Source organism: Hyla sarda, chromosome 4 (assembly GCF_029499605.1).
Source record: "Hyla sarda isolate aHylSar1 chromosome 4, aHylSar1.hap1, whole genome shotgun sequence".
Classification (NCBI taxonomy): Eukaryota; Metazoa; Chordata; class Amphibia; order Anura; family Hylidae; genus Hyla; species Hyla sarda.
Window position 1 is genome coordinate 16,706,558 of NC_079192.1, and position 25,301 is coordinate 16,731,858.

The window sequence follows — 25,301 nt, forward strand, 5'->3', positions numbered from 1 at the left end:
ATTGTTCCTGATATCTTCTAGACGTTCTGATCCCGTACATATCTTTACTGGGTTCTCTAAGGAAACAGTTTGATTCTCAGGTAGAAATTTGCAGCTGAACACTGTCTCCCAATACATCTTGGTCCATTTTGATGCTTCAGATGTAGGTGGATACATGTTGACCAGAAATTGACTTAATCCTGGGACAACATAATCATTGAAGGCCAAATTTAGACTGCCGTATAAAATAGTAGAATAAGCACTTACGGACAATAACAAAGACCTGGCCCAACCCACATTCCCAATGAAAATCTTCCCTGTGACATTCTGCTTCACCATCTCATTCAAAATAGGAATCAGGTCAGCTCCAATAGCAAAAACAACTATAACGGTAGCTGTGGACTCTTTTATAGTCTTTACTAAATATGGGGCATTGTTATCTTGTTGGCCAAGGCGGATATATTCCATGAAGGCCACACACGCTCCACCCTTTACTATTTCTTCCCTTATTGGCTGAATTCCCTGAAGGCCGTAATCAGTGTCAGTAGCTACAAATCCAATCCATGTCCATCCAAAGCTGAGAATAAGCTCAGCCAGCCCTTTAGACTGGAATTTGTCACTCGGAAAAGTCCTGAAGAAGGATGGAAACATGTTCCTGTTACTTAAGAGGGAAACACTGGAAAATGGGCTGACCTGAAAATGAAAGAAAAATGCATTTGTATTATAATGAGATAGGAATGTGAACAATGTACACCTATTTTGCTAGAAAGATTTCCAGCAAAGGGTATCAGGGTATCTCACTATTGGGATTCCTATGGAGTGACCTTTGGCAACACTGATGGGTCTTTAGATTGCAGAACTAGGCTTTACCTTTAGCAGTCACCTTTCCGATTCCTTACATAAATCTTAGTATTCAGATCCTCGAAGACTTTGGGTAGGGCAAATACAAGTGACCAGTCAGAAATCTCTCAAGAAATACACACAAGTACATGTATCAATGTAGGGAACAAAAATAAAAATTAAAGCCTAAGTTTAGTCATTTTTGAGGATTACTCAGGTAATGTGCGAACAACAAGCAAGAGCCAAGAACCACATATAACAAGACAACACAGCTCAACCAAAATAATCTGATAAGAGCCAGAACAGAAAGCACAATATGCAAAAACTCAGGATGTAAGCAGAGAAGGTTTACAATATCAGATGCTACAGGGGTTAGACAAAATAACTAGAAAATCCCTATTTTTACTAAATCAAGTTTAATTCTTCCTGACAAAACTCCCATTACCAGTAATGCCACTTTTTTTTTTTATCAGTTACATGGCTTATGTGGCACTTGAGAAACTTTATTACTTATTCTGTTCTGTCAATTTGTATATTTCTTTAGAGGCGTGAGACTGTATGTCAGACCTGAAAGAATTCCATAGGGATTGTCATTGGGTGCCTGATAGGAGCATCTGTGACCAGAGTTGTTCAATTTTTGAGAGTGCCGAGGTCAATTCTTCTTTTTATCACAACTCAGTATGTAAAGACTGACAAAATCTATGCAATAGAAGTAGTTGTAGTGAAAAGTAAAAGCTTGATGCAAAAGGACCAATGTCACTGAATGTAGTTTATTACTAAGAAGTTGTGCAGGGAACTACAAGTCAAGTAAATAAGGCAGGGTATGGGAGTTTCCCTGACAAAAGTCGAATTTTGAAGCGCTGAGGTGATGTACAGAATTCTGTGGCTCCTTCAGTTTTTTAATTGAAGGGGTCCCTCATTAACCCTTTACATAATGTGTTCAATGCCAATCATGGCAACTAAAGTATAAAAAATAAAATAAGTGTTGTTGGGTTGAAGGGTCTAATTAGGACCTTATCAGTGTGGATTGTTGGTCACAATCAGTTAAGGTATTTAACAAGATAAATAAATAAACATACTTTAGTATCATTGCATACAGAATTGTCATAATTTTATAAACATAATGTTTATGATCCCGCATGGTGAGCAGCACAAATGTAAAAAATACCCAATGTCTTTGCGGATGCCAGTGTGTTCTAATTGAGTATAGATGGCCGATATTCAATTACAACACATTGGTGTTGGAATAAAGTTTGAAGACAGAGTTTTTTTCTCCATCATAGATATATTAATTGGCTATGATCTCCCCATACCCGGAAGATAACACCGGCAGTGTTAGCCGGGCTTCCGGAGGTGCGGAGGATGGCGTACTTCACCACGAGGTTAGATGTTTTGCTGATACCATGTGTTTTATTGTTTTTATATTTTGCACCTGTGCACTGACGCTATGTACACTATTATTTTACACCATTTATAATACACATGCGATCGGCTCTGCTGATCATACGGTTTGAATATAATATTCACAGGAACACACATGATGTACATTGATTATGAATAGATTTATCACTATATATTATTTGTATTTTGTTTACATATATGATGTCACCAATTATGTTAATGTCTGATGATGTCACTGATTGAGGGGAGTGTGTATTTAAACCCCTGTGTATCACTTGTATTCACTTGAAAATGGCGGTGAGAGACCGCTGAAACGTTGTCTCTATATCCCTGGAATAAAATAACACTTTATTGATTCACTACTTTGGTGTGCTGCCGTCATACTTTAACTATATATATATATATATATATATATATATATATATATATATATATATGTATTTGTAACATTGCATCTTATTAAATAGGTTGATATCTATGTACTGATAGATACAGTGCACCTCAGATGCATTTTGGGGAACATTCATTTATTTATATTATGTATCACATATTTTTTTTTATGTAGGAATGATTACAAAATATAAGTTTCTTTTACACATAGTCACATGCACTGGCCCTGATTTATTAATGTGTTTCCGACAGGTTTTACAGGGCTAGGCACCCAAATTTCTGGCGCTGGGTCCATGCAACAGTTTCTGCAACAGTTTTTCCTGATTAAAAAATGTGAATTCTAGAAACACTCGGAGAGGTTTTTTTTTATCCCCAGTGGGCGTAGCTAACAAGAAAAGGGGCGTGTTCCAGACAAAAGTTGAAAACTACTCCGAGTAAACTGAAAAACCCACCCGCTATGAGCTGTCTGAAAATTAACCAAATATGTGTAAAGTGAGTAAATAATGGAAAAAAAGGATTTATTATCCATTTTATTATGTTTTACATGTGACCCTGTATTAGATTGTGTTCCAATTTTTTTCTATTACAGTAATTATTGATTTTTAATTTTTTTTTTGTTTTCTACAAACCAAACTTTCCAAAAAATATTTGAATTAATCATTCAAAATCTTTGAAATCTTTCAGAAAATAAGTTGTCTAATGATGAAACCTTAAGTTATCATACAGTTTACCAGGCTAATTTGTGTTAGTTCCATGTTTTTTATTTAATAGAATCAAGCAACAGATTTATTCACGTGCGACAGAAAGAACCCGATCCGTGCAACAGATTAGTAAATCGCATTGAAAAAAAATCATACGATTGAAGCATAAAAAATACACATTAAGCAGCTGGGATTTAGTAAATGAGGGTCACTGTGTTTTTATGAGTAAGTTTGTTTTGTGTATAAATTTGCATGTTTTGTATATTTTTAGTCACTATATATTTTTATATGCTTTCACACATTTATTTTTTACACATGTATTTATTGGGTATCAATGTAACATGCACTTGTTAGCACAATATATATCCACTTTTTGCATACATGAGATTTATACTTATTTCTATTTATGTTATATCCTATTGCACTTTAACATCACTTTTTTGGTGATGTTAAAGTGCAATAGGATATATTTGGTTTATGAGACACATATTATATATGTTTTATCTTTTTTTATGTCATAAGAGCACATACTGCTTATTATAATTGATATATTCTCCAGTTCTGCATGGTAATGGCATTTGCCAGCACCTAATATGGCCCAGTGATACTGCGGTTATTTGCGCATGCGCTTTTGTGCGCGTCTGTGCTTCTAATTCTTGATCACAGTATATATTTTGGGGAGTGTAACTGCATTTGATTGAGGACATATTTCATTAAACCCTTGTAGTGCACTTTAATTTTCATACTAATTCTCTAGTATGGGCACATATAACTTTATTTCTTTTGTTTACAAATAACTCTGCCGGTCTTTTATCATGTGTACAATTATGTAATTCTCATTATAAACTTACTATATGTTATACTGGATGTTCCCCCATCAATGTTTTTAATGTGTCTTTTCTGTGCATGTTTTTAAATGGGAGGGCAGGATTTTCCAATCATATTGTTAATTTATTCACAATAATGATTATTATTTTGACTATACACGTATATTTGTGGATTATTTATGTATATGGATGGGCAAGATTTTTCTAGGTTTATCATTTGTCGTGTGGCATCTTGCCAGGTATTTTTTTTCTGCGGTTCTAGCATCTATACAGTTGTGGTCCTATATTTTGTATAGGTTGTGTTATTAGTAGTAGCCAGCACACAGTGGGTGGTGGCTGACAGATATGACTAGCGTACAGCATGAGATGGGGGAGTTATGTCAATAGCTTACAGCAGGAGATGGCGGACTGGTTGTAGCAGGAAGTTGGTGGTTTTTTAATTAAATAAAAAAAAATTCAATAAAGTTTTTTTAATATTGAAATAAAAATAAAAATTCAACTATATGGTTTCTGGACTGGCAAAGCTGACATGCATGGGTTGTGTATGCGTAGACCTGGCTGAAACTACCAGCAGAACATGTCATAGGGGCTTATTGGAGGAAGTAATAGTCTGCGTAAAGCAGCAGGTTAACACATCTTTTAAATTAATTCAAATTTAGGCAGCCAGGTGACCCAGGCCTAGCTGGCTGGAGGGAGGTTACAATAGAAAACTTCAGCATGTCACAGTGGTTTACTGAAGGAAGTTGTAGCACCTGCGTACAGCAGGTTGAGAAACCATTAAAATCTATTTAAATTTGTTCAGCCAGGTGACACAGGCTTGGCTGGCCAGAGATAGGGAGGTTGCAATAGCAACCTTCAGCATGTCACAGTGGTTTATTAGAGAAAGTGTGGTAGCTTACATACAGCAGCAGGTTGAGAAACCATTACAATTAATTCAAATTTGGCAAGCTAGGTGACCCAGGCCTGGCTGGAGGGAGGGAGGTTACAATAGCAACCTTCAGCAATGTCACAGTGATTTACTGGGGGAGTGGTAGTAGCCTTCGTACAGCAGCAGGTTGAGAAAACTGGCCTGCCTGGAAGTAGCAGGTTTGCAAAAAAAATCCATTTTAATTTGGCCAGCAGCCCTGGCTGGCCACAGGGAGATTGCAAAAGCTAACACAATAAATTAGAACTTTGCCACATCCAGCCAGGCCCAAGACTGGCTGGGGAATCACACTGAGACCACAGCAATGGAGAAAAACTTTTCTACGGACATGCATTGCCCCTGGCCGTAGCTACTACTCTATGGATCAACCGTGGCATGCACTGTTCTGCACACAGACAAGTTCATGGAGTTGCACACACTCTCCGCCACATGATTTTGCAAAGTGGGGATGGCTTTCTTTGCAAAATAATGGCGATGCACCACTTTGGCTTGGCACACCCCATATGTTGCCTGAAGGCCATGGAGTCCACAAGATGGCATGGGAGGGCCTGCGCCACCTACAACTTGGCCAGGTAGGAATTGAAACACACTGCAACAGGGTGACTTGGAGAATAATGTTGTCTGGAGGACATGGATTTTGACGCTATTGGGGAGGAGTAGGGCACAACACAGATGAGACAAATCTCGAAAATGTGCTGTCTATGGAAGAGGCCTGGCTGTTAGATCTGGAGGACCTGGAGGATCCACAGTAGCAGGATCAGCATTTTCCATTATAGCATTTGACATTATGGGGGCATCTTGACTGTCCCACACAGCCCTGTGATGATGCTCCATATGCCTACATAGAGACGTAGTTCCTACACTACACTGGCCCCAACTTACTTTCACGACATATTGCCACATTCTCTGCATCAGGTAAGGTGAAAAAGAAGTTCCACACATGAGAATATCTGACTAGGACTGCACCACCTGACTGTGCCCTTCCGTTTCTTTTGACGGAACCTGAACAGGTAGCAGTGACAAGGTCACCCGAGCTCATCAGACAGCTACATTTCACAGGTTTTTCCCCCTACCTCGGCTAAGCTCTTCTTTGCTGCCACTGCCACTACCCTCCTGCTCTAAACACGTCAGATCATGCCCAGGTGGTTCCCACGTCCTGTCCAACACCACATCATCGTCAACATCAAGCCCCTCATCGTCTACGCCACTCCTCTCTGCATGGACTTCTTGGGCTCCTAGCTCGATCTCAGCATAGCGACTTTGACAGCATACAGTATCCCCTCCAGGCCTACCACCACCAGTCCCACTTGTGCTGGGCTCGTCCACTGATTCTACCTCCAACTTGTCAAAGCACTCCAAAGCTTAACTGCCCACACAAAACTCCTTCTTGCGCCAAAGCCATAGATGAGGAAGCGCAGCGTCTAGGATAGACTTTTCCACTTCCCCATGTTAGTGTAGACATGAAGGAATCCACTGACCGGTGGCTCACCATCATATTATCAAAATCTTTCTCCTTAAAAGTCATATGACAGAAATATTCCAGTAAAGCAAGGTCATCCTGTAAAACCACATATCCTCTCTCAGGCAGTGAGAACTTGGTATAGCTGACGCGGCTACCACATGGCACCTGGCTGCTGTTGCCGCTTCCTGCACTACTGCCACGAACTGCCACTGCCACGAACATTCTTACTGGCAGAGAACATGATGGGGGGTCTTCTACCCTCTATCCTGTCCACCAACTTGTTTTCCAAACCTGTTTTTTTGGGTTACTTTTATCCTTTTTGGGTGATTTTTCACCAACCTACTTGTCAAATCTAAGTTTCAATGCTTTGAACGCTTTCTGCGTGGCAGAGATGACAGCATAATGAATACTGAAGGTGTTTGCAAAACAATATTAAATGCACAAAAACCGTATAACACTACAGGCTAGATACGTGTAACTTCAATACTCTTTTTGTATGCCAGAGATGACAGCACAATGAGTACTGAAATTGTTTGTGGAACAATATTAAATGCACCAGAACCATATAACACTACAGGCCAGATACTTGCAACTTAAAGGTTGGCAGAGGAGACAGCACAATGAGTACTGACGTTTTTTGCAGGACAATATTAAATGCACCAGAACTGTATAACACTGCAGGTTAGATACATGTAACTTTAACACGTTTTTTTGGGTGGCAGGGATGAGAGCTCAATGCATAATGAAGGTGTGTTCAGAAATCTATTATATTCATTACTGTGTTGACAGACCCTATAGGTATATAGGTGCCACTTGAATACTGTTTGTGGGTGGGTGGCACAGATCAATACACTTCACTGGAGCTGGTTCAGGAACTCTATTTAATACAGGTATATGCAGGTATGAGCCTTGAAAAAAGCTGCAGATTTGTGGTAGCAAAAGCTGAGACTTTCCTGATTAAGATGTCCCCTCCTTATATGCTGTTTTAGTGTATATGAGCCCTTATAGGATTCTTCTTGTATGGGGATTGAATCCTGTTCACACACACACACACACACACACACACAGTCTCTCTTTCTAATCTTTCTCTATCTCTTTAAATTGCTAACTGTCCCTATTTCTCCTATATTTGTAATCTACATCTCAGTCTCTATCTTTCTAACCACTAACTGTCCATATGTCTGGCTCTTGCCTCTCTCTGTCCCCTCTCTGCAGTAGTTCCAGCACTCCGAACACTGTGGGTGACATCAGTGCCTTTTTATCTGGGTCCCTGGCTGTGTCTTATTGGCCTTTGTGCTTGATTGACACAGTAAGCAGCAAATTAAATTATACACCTGGGTTATCATGTGATTTGCTGCTTTCCCTACATCATCTCCCCACTCCCTGCCCAACCTGCTTCTTCTGTCTGCCAAAAAAAACCATGCTTTATGTTTTTTGGCGCTATTTATCGGCTCGCACTAGCCGAACACATAATAGCTCAAGTGTTTGCCGAGCCGGAAAAATCCTAAAGTTCGAGTCAAATTTAGGTTCACTCATCTTTAGTCTAAAAAGACTGGTGAGTGCCACTGCAATATTTTCTTCGGATTTGCTTCACAAAGTACAAATTGGTCACACAAAAACAATCTCCTATGGGTTATGTCTCTTAAAGGAGTACTCTCTGCTGACACCTTTGTCCATGTCAGGAATTGTCCAGGGCAGGATAGTTTTTCTATGGGGATTTTCTCCTGCTCTGTAGAGTTCCTGACATGGGCAGAGGTGTCAGCAGAGAGCACTGTGGTCAGGAAGAAAAGAAATTCATGTGGAGCATACAGGAACTGATAAGTACTGGAAGGATTAAGATTTTTACATAGAAGTCATTTACAATTCAGTTTAACGTTCTGGCACCAGTTGATTAAAATAAAATATTTTCCACCAGAGTACCCCTTTAAACGGCCAGAAGGAAAAAGCAAAAATGGCAAAAAAAGAAATGCAACATTTCCTGGGTCCTAATGGGTTAAAACTTCTTACCTGTGGGTATCTGAAGGCACCCAAAACATGAGCCAAGATGATTGAATTGACTGAATTTGAAGAACCAATAACAGCAGAGAACAGAGATCTAGAATTACACTGGTTGTCGGTAGTGGTACTACTAGAGTCAGTCAGGAACTGTAAAGCTCCTTGTAATTCAAAGTGAGGCATATTGCACGTGTTATACATCTGAAATCCTAAAGTCATGTTTGACAGAATATTGGGATCCTTTTTGATTTCCTCAAATGTAAACAGGAATGTCTGGAACCAGAGGTAAAATTCCAGGTTGAATCTTCAAACAAAAAAAAAAGATTTTTAAAGATTTCTTTTTAAATCTCCAACTACGGTACTGATTTCGCATTATGATAGTTAACTTTATAACATGTCATCATTATGTCTTGTTTTTCTGTGTCTTAATAATTTCAATTTATAGTCATTCTTCTTCCTTCAGCGGCCTTCTTGATCCTTGGATACAGTGTAATGGTCTTTATGTTGTTGCTGTTACATTGGATGATATTTTGTGTATAAAGCCAAGTTATCAGTGTCATGTCAAGAATTTTGTCATAACAATGACAGACATTGGCCAATCAGGTGATGGGCGGGATTATATAGTCAAGGGGTGCTTACTGGGCAGACACGCTCCTCAATGTAAAACATTCACACCCCCTGAATATATTATCCCGCCCCTCACCTGATAGTCACACCCATCTGACTTATTCCCTAATTTTTCAAACTATAAACTCACATATACCAAACAATAATGCTATTTCATGCCACCACTGTTAAAAATGGAAGGCTATTCCTCATGACATACATTTATTATTTTTACTACTGTTATTATTATTATTTCATCTTACTTGTCATTACTTTTCCTTTGTTATTGTTTTCTTTTGGAAAATGTTGAAAACCAATAAATAAACAGTTATAAAAAAAAAAGAACTATCTTACATAACAACTAACATATCATGGTGTAAAACATACTTACAATTTGCAGGTAGTCTTAAGTGGCTGGACGCTGAATGTATTTTTTTGGGTAATCTTTTCAGAGCTCATAGTATGTAATAATCCTATCATGATATCTCCGGGTTGTCTTATCCCTTCCAGATCTGACATAGATGGCAATCTACACATTGGACTCATGGAGTAGGTAAATGGCAAGCTGTTTAACAAAAGGATCTTTATTAATGCTTCACACATAGGAAACCTATGCCTTATGACTTACTGTACATTATACCTACATAACGTAAAGTATCCATTAAATTTAGCGAAGTTTCCAAACCTAATTTAACTTGTAGGCAAAAGCAGAATTTATGAACAAGGAATTTTTTGAATTGAAAAATAAAATTCTTGAGTTTAGGAAAAGCTGTACAATACTTTTATATTTTAAGATCATTAAGGATAGAAAGAAGGGCTCACTATCAATGCACTAGTAGATAGTTCCTAAGCCCCTTCACCTTTATCTGTATTTTTTAACATTTATAGACATAGGTGTCTGATATACTGTAGAGGGACAATTTTGAAGTAGTCCCTTAAGTCCCATGATACCATATATTATGTCTTCATTATAGGTAAAATATCCATTAGATTAAGAAAAGTTTCAAAAGACCTGCAGGCCAGAACAAAATGAAGTCAAAACAACTCCATATGAATATTTGGAAATTTATATTTGAAAATTAAATGTTCCTTTAATTTATTTCATTTAACCAATATTAACATTTCAGTTTTTTTTTATTTTGTTTACTTTAACTAATGTTATACAAGATAAAGATTTTTAAAGATAAATTATATAGTGTAATTCATTACATTAATACAAAAAATTTCATAGAAATTAACATTTTTTTTACTTTTTTTTATTCAAACTATTCAATAATGTATTTTTAAATTTCCCACAGATATTATTAATATTATTATAATAATTATTATTATTCATTTTTGAAGCTATTTATGTAATTATTTATTAGTTAATTTTCTTGCATACTTACATGAAAGTTTATGAAAAAAAAATTGCAATAAAAAAATGGATGCATTCAATTATCAAGCAAATGAAGCATTCTTATCAAGTTTTCAGAATAAAAAAAGAAGTTGTTATAGGTAATTTAATTGTTGTATTTGTTGTAATTAACATTCACAATAATCATAGTCAAATTTAGTCAAAATATCTGATGAATGTTATATATGATAAAAATTTTAAAGGGAAATTATTTGTAAGTTATCATTTTTTTTATTAATTACATTTTTCAATTAAGACACAATTATTACATAGTAAGGTTGAAAAAATACATATGTCCTTCAAGTTATTTTTATTGTTAATTTATATTTTGTTGTTATGGAAACTATTATCTATTTACTTTTTATTTATTTATTTATTAAGTTTTAATAACTTTGTATCTATCTACTTAATTTTGAGATGATTTGCAGATAATATCTAATCTGTTATAGACATTGGAGTCTTATTTACTGCAGAGGGATGCAGAGTCCCATGATACCATACAGTATGTCTGCAGAAGTTAAAGTATCCATTATATGATGAGACATTTAAATATACTTGTAGACCAGAATAGAATTCAGTTAAAAGAACTTCACATAAATATAAGGAAATTAACATTTGAAAATTAAAATAATAAAACAAAATGTATCCAGGAATGCATTTTTACACTTAAGACATGATTATTATTGTTGTTAATATAGTTTTTTATTAAAACTAATATGGAGCCTATTAATGTATCTATCTACTTATTAATTTTTTTAAATACTTTTTTATACTACAATTTAGGAAAAAAATTGAGATAAGTAAAAAAAAAAGTGTTTGCAGAATTGCAGAATTTCTATCTAATTTTCACTATGAAAAAGAAGTAGAAACAGGTCCTTTAATTGTTGTATTTATTGTATTCAATATTAACAATTAAAACTATTGATAGAAAAGATCAATTAAATGTTGGACAAAATAAAGATTTCAAAGCTACAATAAAAAGATCAATTCAATTAAATAATGAATTTTAATATTTTGAGATAATTTGCAAAAGTGGTTATAGCAGAAATATATCCATGATTCTATTGAATAAGTGATGGACTCACAGAGAATATGCTTTATACTCACAGTTTCCCCAGTCTGATCTTTTATCCGTGTTGATAATCTTTTATAGAAATCAGTATTTTATATACTGTGGAGGGATATTTTCAGAGTAATCCCAGTAGGGCATTGTATGTGATTGTTATGTTAGAGTTATGTTATGAGTGATTGTTATGTTAGAGATCTGGGTTTCTCAACAGGTTACATGACCCCTGGGAAAATAATGATGTGATAAGTAAACAGATGTGAACTCTCTGCTGTATATATTTTTTTGAACTCCTTTAACCCCTTAAGGACTCAGCCCTTTTTCACCTTAAAGGGGTACTCAGTTGGAAAACTTTTTTATTTAAATCAACTGGTGCCAGAAAGTTAAACAGATTTGTATATTACTTATATTAAAAAATCTTAATCCTTCCAGTACTTATTAGCTGCTTAATACTACAAAGGAAATTCATTTTTTTTTTGGAACACAGAGCTCTCTGCTTACATCACGAGCACAGTGCTCTCTGCTGACATCTCTGTCCATTTAAGAACTGTCCAGAATAGAAGAAAATCCCCAAACATATGCTGCTCTGGACAGTTCCTAAAATGGACAGAGATGTCAGCAGAGAGCACTGTGCTCGTGATGTCAGCAGAGAGCTCTGTGTTCCAAAAAGAAAATAATTTCCTCTGTAGTATTCAGCAGCTAATAAGTACTTGAAGGATTAACCCCTTAAGGACGAAGGTTTTTTCCGTTTTTGCATTTTCATTTTTTCCTCATCACCTTCTAAAAATCATAACACTTAAAATTTTGCACATAAAATTCCATTTGATGGCTTATTTTTTGCGCCACCAATTCTACTTTGCAGTGACATTAGTCATTTTACCAAAAATCTACTGCGAAATGGAAAAAAAATTAATTGTGCGAAAAAATTTCATCTTGTAAATTTTGGGGGCTTCCATTTCTACGCAGTGCATTTTTCGGTAAAAATAACACCTTATCTTTATTCAGTAGGTCCATACAGTTAAAATGATACCCTACTTATATAGTTTAGATATTGTCGAACTTCGGAAAAAAATCATAACTACATGCAGGAAAATTTATATGTTAAAAATTCTCATATTCTAACCCCTATAACTTTTTTTATTTTTCCGCATATGGGCTGAAATGAGAACTCATGTTTTGCGCCTTGTTCTGAAGTTTTTATCGGTACCATTTTTGTATTGATTGGACTTCCTCAGGGAATGTAGCAAGGGGACCAGTGAGCCTTAACACCCCACAGGTGTTTGACAACTTTTCATTAAAGTTGGATGTGTAATTTATTTATTTTTTCACTAAAATGCTTTTTTTTCTCAAAATTTTACATTTTTACAAGGAGTAATAGCAGAAAATGTCCCTCCAAATTTGTAACCCCATCTCTTCTGAGTATGGAAATACCCCATGTGTGGACGTCAAGTGCACTGCGGGCGTACTACAATGCTCAGAAAAGAAGGAGTAACATTTGGCTTTTGGAAAGCAAATTTTGCTTAAATGGTTTTTGGGGGTATGTCACATTTAAGAAGCCCCTATGGGGCCAGAACAGAAAAAAATAAATAAATAAATAAAATAAAAAACACATGGCATACTTTTTTGGAAACTACACCCGTCAAGAAAAGTAACAAGGGGTACAGTGAGCCTTAACCCCCCACAGGTGTTTGACGACCTTTCGTTAAAGTTGGATGTGTAAATACATTTTTATATATTTTTTCACTAAAATGCTGGTTTTTCCTCAAATTTTACATTTTTACAAGGGGTAATAGGAGAAAATGCCCCCCCCCCCCCATAATGTGTGACTCATTTCTCATGAGAGAAGGAGCACCATTGAGCTTTTGTAGAGAGAATTTGGTTGGAATAGAAGTCGGGGGCCTTGTGCATTTACAAAGTTCACCGTGGGGCCAGAACAGTGGATCCCCCCTCCACATGTGACCCCATTTTGGAAACTACGCCCCTCACAGAATTTAATAAAGGGTGCAGTGAGCATTTACACCCCACTGGCGCTTGACAGATCTTTGGAACAGTGGGCTGTGCAAATGAAAATGAAAATTTTTCATTTTCACGGACCACTGTTCCAAAAATCTGTCAGACCTGTGGGACGTAAATTCTCACTGTACCCCTTATTATATTCGGTGAGGGGTGTAGTTTCCAAAATGGGGTCACATGTGGGGGGGTCCATTGTTCTGGCATTATGGGGGAATTGTAAACACACGTGGCCTTCAATTCCGGACTGTTACGCCTAGCGCTCCGGGTCCCCGCTCCTCCCCGGAGCGCTTACGGCGTCTCTCTCTCCGCAGCGCCCCGGTCGGTCCCGCTGACCGGGAGCGCTGCACTGTCATGGCCGTCGGGGATGCGATTCGCACAGCCGGACGCGCCCGCTCGCGAATCGCATCCCAGGTCACTTACCTGTCCCGGTCCCCTGCTGTCATGTGCTGGCGCGCGCGGCTCCGCTCTCTAGGGCGCGCGCGCGCCAGCTCCCTGAGACTTAATGGGCCAGTGCACCAATGATTGGTGCCTGGCCCAATTAGCTTAATTGGCTTCCACCTGCTCCCAGACTATATCTGTTCTCTGTCCCTGCACTTCCCTGCCGGATCTTGTTGCCTTAGAGCCTAGTGAAAGCGTTACTGTGTTTATCCATACCGTGTACTTGACCTCCTGCTTGCCTTATTGACTACGATTCTTGCTGCCTGCCCCGACCTTCTGCTACGTCCGACCTTGCTTTGTCTACTCCCTTGTACCGCGCCTATCTTCAGCAGTCAGAGAGGTTGAGCTGTTGCTAGTGGATACGACCTGGTCACTACCGCCGCAGCAAGACCATCCCGCTTTGCGGCGGGCTCTGGTGAACACCAGTAGTGACTTAGAACCGGTCCACTAGCACGGTCCACGCCAATCCCTCTCTGGCACAGAGGATCCACCTCCTACCAGCCGGGATCGTGACAGTAGATCCTGCCATGGATCCCGCTGAGGTTCCCCTGCCAGCTATCTCTGATCTCACCACGGTGGTCGCCCAGCAATCCCGACAGATCGCCCATCTAACCCACCAGCTCTCGGAAGTGTCCACCATGGTGCAACAACTTCAGTCGCAACTTCTGCCTCTGCTACAGCAGCAACCATCTCCTCCGCCAGCTCCTGCACCCCTTCCGCAGCGAGTGGCCACTCCTAGCCTCCGCTTATCCCTGCCGGACAAATTTGATGGGGACTCTAAGTTTTGCCGTGGCTTTCTTTCGCAATGTTCCCTGCACTTGGAGATGATGTCGGACCAGTTTCCTACTGAAAGGTCTAAGGTGGCTTTCGTAGTCAGCCTTCTGTCTGGAAAAGCCCTGTCATGGGCCACACCACTCTGGGACCGCGATGACCCCGTCACTGCCTCTGTACACTCCTTCTTCTCGGAAATTCGAAGTGTCTTTGAGGAACCTGCCCGAGCCTCTTCTGCTGAGACTGCCCTGCTGAACCTGGTCCAGGGTAATTCTTCCGTTGGCGAGTACGCCATACAATTCCGTACTCTTGCTTCTGAACTATCCTGGAATAATGAGGCCCTCTGCGCGACCTTTAAAAAAGGCCTATCCAGCAACATTAAAGATGTTCTGGCCGCACGAGAAATTCCTGTTAACCTGCATGAACTCATTCATCTAGCCACTCGCATTGACATGCATTTTTCTGAGAGACATCAAGAGCTCCGCCAGGAAAAAGACTTAGATCTCTGGGCACCTCTCCCACAGTCTCCGTTGCAATCTACGCCTAGGCCTCCCGCCGAGGAGGCCATGCAAGTGGATCGGTCTCGCCTGACCCAGGAGGAGAGGAATCGCCGTAGGGAAGAAAATCTTTGTCTGTACTGTGCCAGTACCGAACATTTCTTGGTGGATTGCCCTATCCGTCCTCCACGTCTGGGAAACGCACGCTCGCACCCAGCTCTCGTGGGTGTGGCTTCTCTTGATTCTAAGTCGGCTTCTCCACATCTCACGGTGCCCGTGCGGATTTCCCCTTCAGCCAACTCCTCCCTTTCAGCCGTGGCCTGCCTGGACTCTGGTGCCTCTGGGAATTTTATTCGTGAGTCCTTGGTGAATAAATTCCGCATCCCGGTGACCCGTCTCGTCAAGCCACTCTACATTTCCGCGGTCAACGGAGTCAGGTTGGATTGCACCGTGCGTTACCGCACGGAGCCCCTCCTAATGTGCATCGGACCTCATCACGAAAAAATTTAGTTTTTGGTCCTCTCCAATTGCACTTCCGAAATTCTCCTTGGACTACCCTGGCTTCAACACCATTCCCCAACCCTGGATTGGTCCACAGGGGAGATCAAGAGCTGGGGTTCCTCTTGTTTCAAGGACTGCCTTAAACCGGTTCCCAGTACTCCCTGCCGTGACCCTGTGGTTCCCCCTGTAACCGGTCTGCCGTCCTGCCATAAGAAGTGCCTCTCCCCCCCTCCCAGTCCAGTCAGGCAAGCCTCGGTGCCTCCCCATGGCCCCCGTCCTGGTGTCACACTGCCCCGTGCCAGGCCTCGCCCTCTGCCCTCCCTCCCCATTCCCACTCCTGCTGTACTGCCTGCCGTTGAGGAAACCCTCCATTCTTTCCCGGTGTCCTCATCCCAGGGGAGGCAGTTACCGGACAAAGAGAAGGGGAGACCTAAGGGGGGGGGTACTGTTACGCCTAGCGCTCCGGGTCCCCGCTCCTCCCCGGAGCGCTTACGGCGTCTCTCTCTCCGCAGCGCCCCGGTCGGTCCCGCTGACCGGGAGCGCTGCACTGTCATGGCCGTCGGGGATGCGATTCGCACAGCGGGACGCGCCCGCTCGCGAATCGCATCCCAGGTCACTTACCTGTCCCGGTCCCCTGCTGTCATGTGCTGGCGCGCGCGGCTCCGCTCTCTAGGGCGCGCGTGCGCCAGCTCCCTGAGACTTAAAGGGCCAGTGCACCAATGATTGGTGCCTGGCCCAATTAGCTTAATTGGCTTCCACCTGCTCCCAGACTATATCTGTTCTCTGTCCCTGCACTTCCCTGCCGGAAGGAAAATGTGTCAAACACCTGTGGGGTGTTAAGGCTCACTATACCCCTTGTTACGTTCCATGAGGGGTGTTGTTTCCAAAATGGGGTCACATATGGCTATTATTTTTTTTGCGTTTATTTCAAAACCGCTGTAAAATCAGCCAACCATGTGAAAATCACCAATTTAGGCCTAAAATTTACATAGTGCGCTCTCACTCCTGAGCATTGTGTGCCCGCAGACCATTTTACGCCCACATATGGGGTATTTCTGTACTCCAGAGAAATCGTGCTAGAAATTTTGGGGGTCTTTATTTTACACTAACAGGCTGATATAGACCCCAACTTTTCCCTTTTATAAGGGGTAAAAGGAGAAAAAGTCCCCCCAAAATTTGTAACGCAATTGTTATTGAGTACATATTTTGCCCTAAACTGTTTCTTTGAAATACGACAGGGCTCCGAAGTGAGAGAGCACCATGCGCATTTGAGGACACACTAGGGAAAATGTGGGAGGTAGACACACTAGGGAAAATGTGGGAGGTAGACAAAAATGCTGGAAGGTCTCTTGGACTGCTTAGGGTGGCAGTCGTAGGTCCATGTCTGGCAATAGGCGAAAAAGGGATATCCCCATCTGTAAAGAATGTGAGCATTCTGCAGAGTCTGTAGTAGGGGCTTCAGGAAGGCCCTGAGGCGCAGAGTGCACAAGGAGATGTCAGGATAGAGGTGAACTCCTGAGCCATTTTAAGTCAGGTGTTTGAGATTTCGCACTTTGCGCATGACAGCTTCCTTGATGGTATAGTGATGCACTCTGCAGATTACATCCCAGGGTTTTTTTTCGGGTCAAGGTTTTTTGCTTTGAAAGCTCTATAAGCTCTATCAAGTTCAATAGGGGTATCAGCCGGTTATTGGAGTACTTCATTGAAGATCCTTTGAACACCCCCGAAAGTTCTTGTGAGGTGACAGTTTCAGGAAGTTTTTTAATCCAGACATAATTCCGCCTATTACGGTTGTTGAAATCATCTAGATGATCAATGGTATCTGCTTGAGATGTTTGGAGTATTTTAGTAGCCGTCTTGAGCTCTTTCATTTCAGAGGTAGAGCGGAAATGTTCTTGCTCATGCACTTTTGGAATTAGTTGATTAACCTCCGCCTTTACAAGTTCTAGATCTTACCATCAGTGGCTAAAGAGCATGTCCGTTTTAGTTGGCAGGAGTGCCAGGAGTGCTTGAATTTCCGGATGGTTCTTTAATGAGTGGACTGCCATCTTGGGTGAGGGTGGGTGTGGGTCCGCCGACAAATGGGTGCATGTTAGATCTTCGTTCAAGATAGGTGGTGATGTAAGAGTATGAGAACGGCGACCTGTACGTAGATCTCTTTTGTGTGAATCCTCTGATGATGAGTAATCAGTGTGGGAGTGATTCGACATTTGGGCCAATTGAGAGGTCCTAAAAAACTTTTTTTCTGCAGGGAGGCTGGCGCCCCAATAGGTAGGCGGACTATGACCCTCAGTGGAGCCCTTACTGGAAGCGGACGGATCAGAGTTCATTTGTCTGGATATGATAGGCTTTTCTATTGAAACAGGGAGCAGTGTGTGATGCTGAGTAGAGTTAGGCGACACAGGGTTAATTGTATTCTGTTGAGAAGTGGGGGCAGGGGGACAGTGAGGTGCCAGAGCTGCAGGAGCTTGTACTATAGCATATCTGTGAAGCACATTTACGGTATAAGTCAAAGGCTGTGAACAATCCTCGGTGGCAGGAGACTGGGAGTAGGGCATAGCAGGAGGAGAGAGAAGTGCCTGTGACATTGTGAAGTCCCCCGAAGAGGCTTGCTGCGTCAGATGGAGTCCCAGGAGGAATGTGGTCTACCATAGTGAGAGGAGTGGTGGCCATGGCCCGAAGTGGTGAGTTAGGTGACAGAGCTTTAGTTTTTTTATTTATTGTGATGTCTGCCGCCCATAACCGCCTTAATATGCCCTTTTTGCATAAAGAGCCATGCCCTCTTTATTCAATTTTTGTGCTATAAAAAGTGACCAAAAATACGCTATTTTGTACTTTGGATTTTTTTTGCGTGTACACCATTGACCGTGCTGTTTGATTAACAATATATTTTTATAGGTCAGAAATTTCTGCACGTGCAATACCACATATGTTTATTTTTGTTATTACAAAAATGATTCTTACTTTTATTAAGGAAGGGGTTAATTCATCATTAGTAACTTTCCCCCACTTTTTTTGCTATGTTATAGCCCCCTGTAGGGGCTATAACATGCATTACATTGATTCCTAACACTGATCAGCTCCATAGAATTACATGCGGATGATCGCTGCTATTGGGGCTTGACTTCTCCTGCCTGGATCTCAGCTAGGACGCAGCAGTGATCTAACTGAGAGGAGTGGTGGGGATGAGGATTTTAAAGAGGAGGATGTAAGGTGGCCTTCTGGTCCAAGCAGCTTAGCAGCAAGTGACGGTGACACTGGTGCTGGATCTGAAGGCTTGAGAAAAAAAACCTTTTAGAACAGGGGCACAGTCAGGTGTTGATGTGCCTAGCTATTTACAGTATCCTGCTTTTGCAACCACCCTGCGGCCAGATAGGGCTGCTGGCAAAATTTTAATTTGTTGTGTTTGCTTTTGCAACCATCCCGTAGCCAGCCAGACTGAAACAGCCGTACCCTGCATGCTACGGTTGGTATGTGGAGTTGTACTTACAGCCAGGGGCAAAACGTGTTCAAAAAACAGTTTTTTCTATACATTGCTGCTACTACCAGCCAGATCTAGGCCACCTGGCTGGGGTGAAATTAAACAAATTAATAGAGGTTGCTTTTGTAACCACCCTACGGCCAGCCAGGGCTGCTGGCCAAAATGAAATTGACTTTTTGGCAAACCTCCTACTTACAGCCAGGCCTGGAGCTTCCTTTAGCAAACCACTATGACATGTTCTGCTGGTAGTTTCCGCCAGGACAGCAACCCATGCATGTCAGGAACCAAACCCATGCATGTCAGAATCTTCAGTCCAGGAACCGTATAATTGAATTTTTATTTCAAAATTAAATCCCTGTTAGAGCAGACTCTAACAGAGATGATGGAAGAAGGAGGGATGGAGGAGACTTAACATATTGATGGCAGCAGTACGGATGTTCTCCTTGAGGAGGAGGAGTTGGATGAGGAAGCAATGAGCCAGCTTGCACTGCTTTCCAGCAATAAACACCTGCTGACCAGGGGTCCGGTCTCCGCTCTTCACAGAGTTAATGCTCCACTACCTCTGCCAGCACTAACTCAGCAAGAGGCAGGAGCATCAGCAGAAGCAGTGGTGGCATCTTGACGTTTGAGCACATGATGACAAAGTTTCTGCACCCTGTATGCTCACCTGACATGAGTCATCAAAGGCATATAAAACACCATCTGAACAACCAGGTTGCAGTCTACCTCAGCTGTGCTCTGTCTCTGACAGACACAATGAGCTCAGACCCCATGGACTTCTAGCTCACCAGATTAGACCATTGTCCAGAACATGCCCAGTTTGCCATTAGTGTTCTGTCTTGTCCAGCCTCTAATGTGGCTTTTTAGAGAGTGTCCGGAGAAGCAGGTGGTGTGGTGACCCCAAAGTGAGTGAGATTGCCAGCCAGCAGCATGGAAAATCTGACTTTTACTAAAATGAATCAGGCATGGATCAGTGAGGAATTTAAACCTCCTGTGCCAGATGCCACTGATGAGTACTACCACCACCCCTGCTGGATGCTAGTGATGTCAGTCCGTCATCTCATTCTGTATGCTAGTGACATTAGTCTGCCATCTCATGCTAGTGAAATCTGTCCGATATCTCATGCTGTACAATAGTAACATCAGTTAGCCACCAGCCCACTACCTTCTTGCCACTACCAGTACACCATTTTATTCTGTACTCGACATTAGTGACATAAGTCCGCCATCTCATGCTTTACGCTATAAACATCTGCCCTCCATCTCATGCTGTATGCTATTACCTCAGTCAGCCACCACCTGCTGTATGTGGGCTACTGGAGGCAACAAATTCACCCTACTTCCACTAGGCAGTGTTTTTAAACATGTTTAGGGCTTATTTTATTGCCAGCTCGAGTTGAACCGAGTTAAAACCGAACTCGAGATTTTTAAAAAGTTCAGCGAGTCTGGCGAACCAAACTGTTCAAAAGTTCACCCAACTAGACAATACCAAATATGTTTTATGAAAAAAAGGCAAAAGGAGGTGATTTAAACTTTTATTATATGTCCAATTTAAAATATATATCTTTTTTTTTAGCTCCATCCCCCCCCCCCCCCCCCCCCCCGTGGGAGTTTCATAAGCATAAATTTTCTTAACCCCTCAAGGAACCGGGGTTTTTCCTTTTTTTGCACTTTTGTTTTTTTCCTCCTTACCTTTAAAAAATCATAGCTCTTAATATTTTGAACCTAAAAACCCATATTATGGCTTATTATTTGCCCCACAATTTTACTTTGTAATGACATCAATCATTTTACCCAAAAACCTACAGTGAAACAGGAAAAATAATGAATGTGAAACAAAATTGAAGAAAAAACTCAATTTTGTAAATTTTGGGGCTTCCGTTTCTATGCAGTACATTTTTAGGTAAAAAATGACACCTTCTGTTTATTCTGTAGGCCCATACAGTTAAAATGATACCCTACTTATATAGGTTTGATTTTGTCATACTTCTGGAAAAAATCATAACTACATGCAGAAAAATTTACACGTTTGAAATTGTTATCTTCTGACCCCTATAACTTTTTACTTTTACGCATATGGGGCAGGATGAGGGCGAATTTTTTGCGCAGTGATCGGAAGTTTTTAGCGGTACCATTTTTGTATTGATCAGACTTTTTGATCGCTTTTCATTCATTTTTTTTTTCATTATATCAAAAGTGACACTATTAATACGTTATTTTGGATTTTGGAATTTTTTTTGCGCGAATGCCATTGACTGTGCGGTTTAATTAATTATATATTTTTATAATTAAGACATGTTTATTTTTATTTACACTGGGTTTTTTTTAAATGGGAAAAGGGTGATTTGAACTTTTATTAGGGAAGGGGTTAAAGGATCTTAACTTTTTTTTCCACTTTTTTATTGCAGTGTTATAGCTCCCATAGGAGGCTATAACACTGCACACACTGATCTTTTACACTGATCTTTGTTATGTCATAGGATAACATAGATCAATGATTCTGCCGCTTGACTGCTCATGCCTGAATCTCAGGCAGTGAGCAGTCATTCAGCGATCGGACACCAGGAGGCAGGTAAGGGGGCACCCTTGGTGTCCTCCAGCAGCCCGACTGAGCTGCTGGGGGCATTTAACTTTCACTTTAGACACGGCGATCAACTTTAATCTCCGTGTCTAAAGGGTTAATAGCGCGCGGCACCGCGATCAGTGCTGCGTGCTATTAGCCATGACGCGGTGCCACGGCATAGCTCCGCGTTACAGAAAGGGAGCGGACTTAAGAGGTTAAACTGATCAATGGATTGCAACATGCATGTCTCCAGCGGGACTGCACCAGTGTGTGACATAATGCACCAGAAAAATCCACAAAACCAGAGAGGGGCGTGGCAACAAATTTACATAAAAAAAAACTTTATACTTATGAAGGTTTCCTTCTAAAAAAAAACATGTGCTAATGATGGATTGAATTACTATACTCAAATAGGCAACACCCTTTTTAGAGATTCCCTCGCACCCAGCACCAAGAGAGCTTACGTCACAGCTTAGAATTCTTGCACAATTTTCTTTTGCTCTTCAATATTCCATTTTCCTATTACACCCCCACTATCCTATCGTTTAATGGGTATTGCCACTCAGCATTACATCTGTCTCAAATTACAGTCAAAATGCATTTATCGGCTTACAACATTTCTTTTTACTATCCTCTTCAACAGACAGTCAATCCTGTCTATTCATGCTATTAGGTCAGCTCTTAATAGGGTTCAAGTGCACAGCACTCCCAAGTGTCCTTCCTGGCAACCTATATCAAGGGACATGTTTTGATTAATGTCAGATATCCTGGACACCCGTCCGTTTGGCCATGTTTGTAATTTAGTCATAAAGACTGCCACGTACCTAGCCTTCTGTTGCTTCCCTAGGCTGGGCAAATTCCAATGCACCAGCACCAAGTCCAGGCCTCTAGTCAATCACAGTAAAGGTGGCGGGATAGTTTCCTTGAGCTCCACGTCAGAGTCACGAAAACTTGTAGGTGGGGGGCTTTGGTTAAGTACTTTTCCTCACAGAATGCTTGATGTACGGTGGCTATGTTATCTGAGTTTCCAAAGGATAGGCATAAGATGTCAGATTGCCGGGGTCCTGCTGCTGGGGACCCCCGGGATCTCTGCTGTGGCACCCCGCTATCATTACAGCATAGAGCAGACTCCCTCCGTGCATAATGACGGGCGATACAGGGGCCGGAGCATCGTTACGTCATGGCTCTGCCCCATCATAACATAACGGCCCACCCCCTCATACAAGTCTATGTTAGGGGGCGTGTTGGCCATCACGCCCCCTCCCATAGACTTGTATTGAGGGGATGGGCCGTTACGTCACGAGGGGGCCGGACCGTGACATAACGATGCTCCGGTCCCTCTATTGCCTGTCATAACGCACAGTGCGAGTCTGCTCTGTGCAGTAATGATAGCGGGGTGCCACAGCAGAGATCCCGGGGATTCCCAGCAGCGGGACCCTGGCGATCTGACATCTTATCCCCTATCCTTTGGGGATAAAGATGTCTAGGGGCGGAGTACCCCTTTAAGTGACAAGGCTGATTATTACCCTCTACTGCCTTTTGAGTCAGCGGCTTTAAAAACAGCACAGTTTGTATCTCACATACAAACTCTGATCAGCAATTTTGGGGGCAATCCTCGTGAATTTTCAGGGCATTCACTCCGTATCAGGGCTGCATCCGCAGCCTCTAGGCATAGGGTTCCCCCCGCATACCATCCAGAAGCTAGGCAGGTGAAAGTCGGGCAGTTATTCTACCTACATACCAAATCCATATCATGAAATGGCTGGCTCAATAATATATTAACCTGCATGGTCTTTTTTGCCCTCTAAAGGCTAACCCTCGTTTGCGGTTTTTGGGCACAGTTCAACCACTATTGTTATTACTATGTACAGTTGTTTAATAGTTTTCCTTACAGGGCAATTCCTGAAGTAGATTGGTCAAGTAAAAGCGAGTAAATCTTTACGTTTACATGTTAGGCTTAACACTTGTTGTCAGGGCTATCAGGCTGTATTTGTGGAGGGGCACTGGATATATAAACGCACGCCACCCCCTCAAGAGATGCGTACGATGCGTTTTGGCAAAACCTACTCTCCCGCCCTTTTTCTATTTATCATTCTATAGGGCATGCCCTCTAAAGGCTAATCCTCGATCACGGTTTTTGGGCACAGTTCAACCGATATTGTTATTACTAAGTACAGTTGTTTAATAGTTTTCCTTTGCAGGGCAATTCCTGAAGTAGATTTGTCAAGTATAAGCGGGAAAATCTTTACGGGTATGTGTTAGCCCTGACCACAAACTCCATTTAGTGCGGTCCAGGCTCCAGGGCATCTAAAATGGCAGATCCACATGTGAGGACATGGGGCAAGGAATCTTGGGAAGGCAGGAACAAGGGTAGGCGGGATGACCCTGAATCACATGCAGGATGCAGCCTATCAGCAGCCAAGCACTCCTGTGATGTCACAGCCCTATATAATCTGCAGCCATATTCCAGCTAGTCACTTCATCTTTCACTGCAGGGAGATAGATAGGGACAGACAGCGCTGTGTGTTACACAGAAAAGCCTTTTCCAGCAGCGTTTCACCTCCTAGTCACAAAAGCGTTCTATAGGACAAAGAGCAGTGAGTTTTTGTACAGAAAATAATTCTTACTGCAGAGATTCATCACCCAGTCACTGTCTACAGCGATGTATTACAGAGAGGGGAAGAGAGCTGTTTGTTGCCTCATACTATTGGAAAAGCTGACTCAGCTGAAGAAACCTTAGAAGTGGAGAGAGGAATAATTTTTTTAGCACAAGTCTGTGTCTTTGTTCCACAATAAATGGTCTGCTGCTGGTTACACTAGTCTGTAAACTAGTCTGTACACTAGTCTACAAACTTAGCAGTCCATTCCTTTATAGTCTGTACTTTTTTAAGTGTACTGTAGTGTATTTTTCTGCACTCTTAAGTGCATACCACATACCAGGGGCGTAGCTAGAAACCACAGGGCCCCAAAGCAAAAAAAATGCCTTGCTCCCCCCCCCCCTCCCCCACGCAAGGGCTGTACTGGGACCAAAAATAGATCCTGGCATTTTAGCATGAGCAGTCTATTTTTTTGGTGGGGGTCCGACTGCTGGGAGCCTGACCGATCACCTTGGTTCATGTGGCTCTCCAGTTGTTGCAAAGCTACAACTCCCATCATGTCTGCAGAGTCTCAGGCATTATGGGAGGTGTAGTTTTGCAACAGCTGGAGAGCCACAGATTAAAGGAGAAATGCATCAGAAATCTGTGCCTGGGCTGCAAAAACAAAAAAAAAAAATATACTTTGTTACCTTCCTACATTACCCCGTTGCTCCGGTATCGGCGTCCTGTTCCTCTGGCACTGCTCATCTCCGTGCTTCTTAGGCTCAGAACATCACACTGCGGTCAATTTATCGCCGGCCACAGCTATGTCCCCCCTCGGCCGGTGATAGGCTGAGCGCACTGTCATGTAAG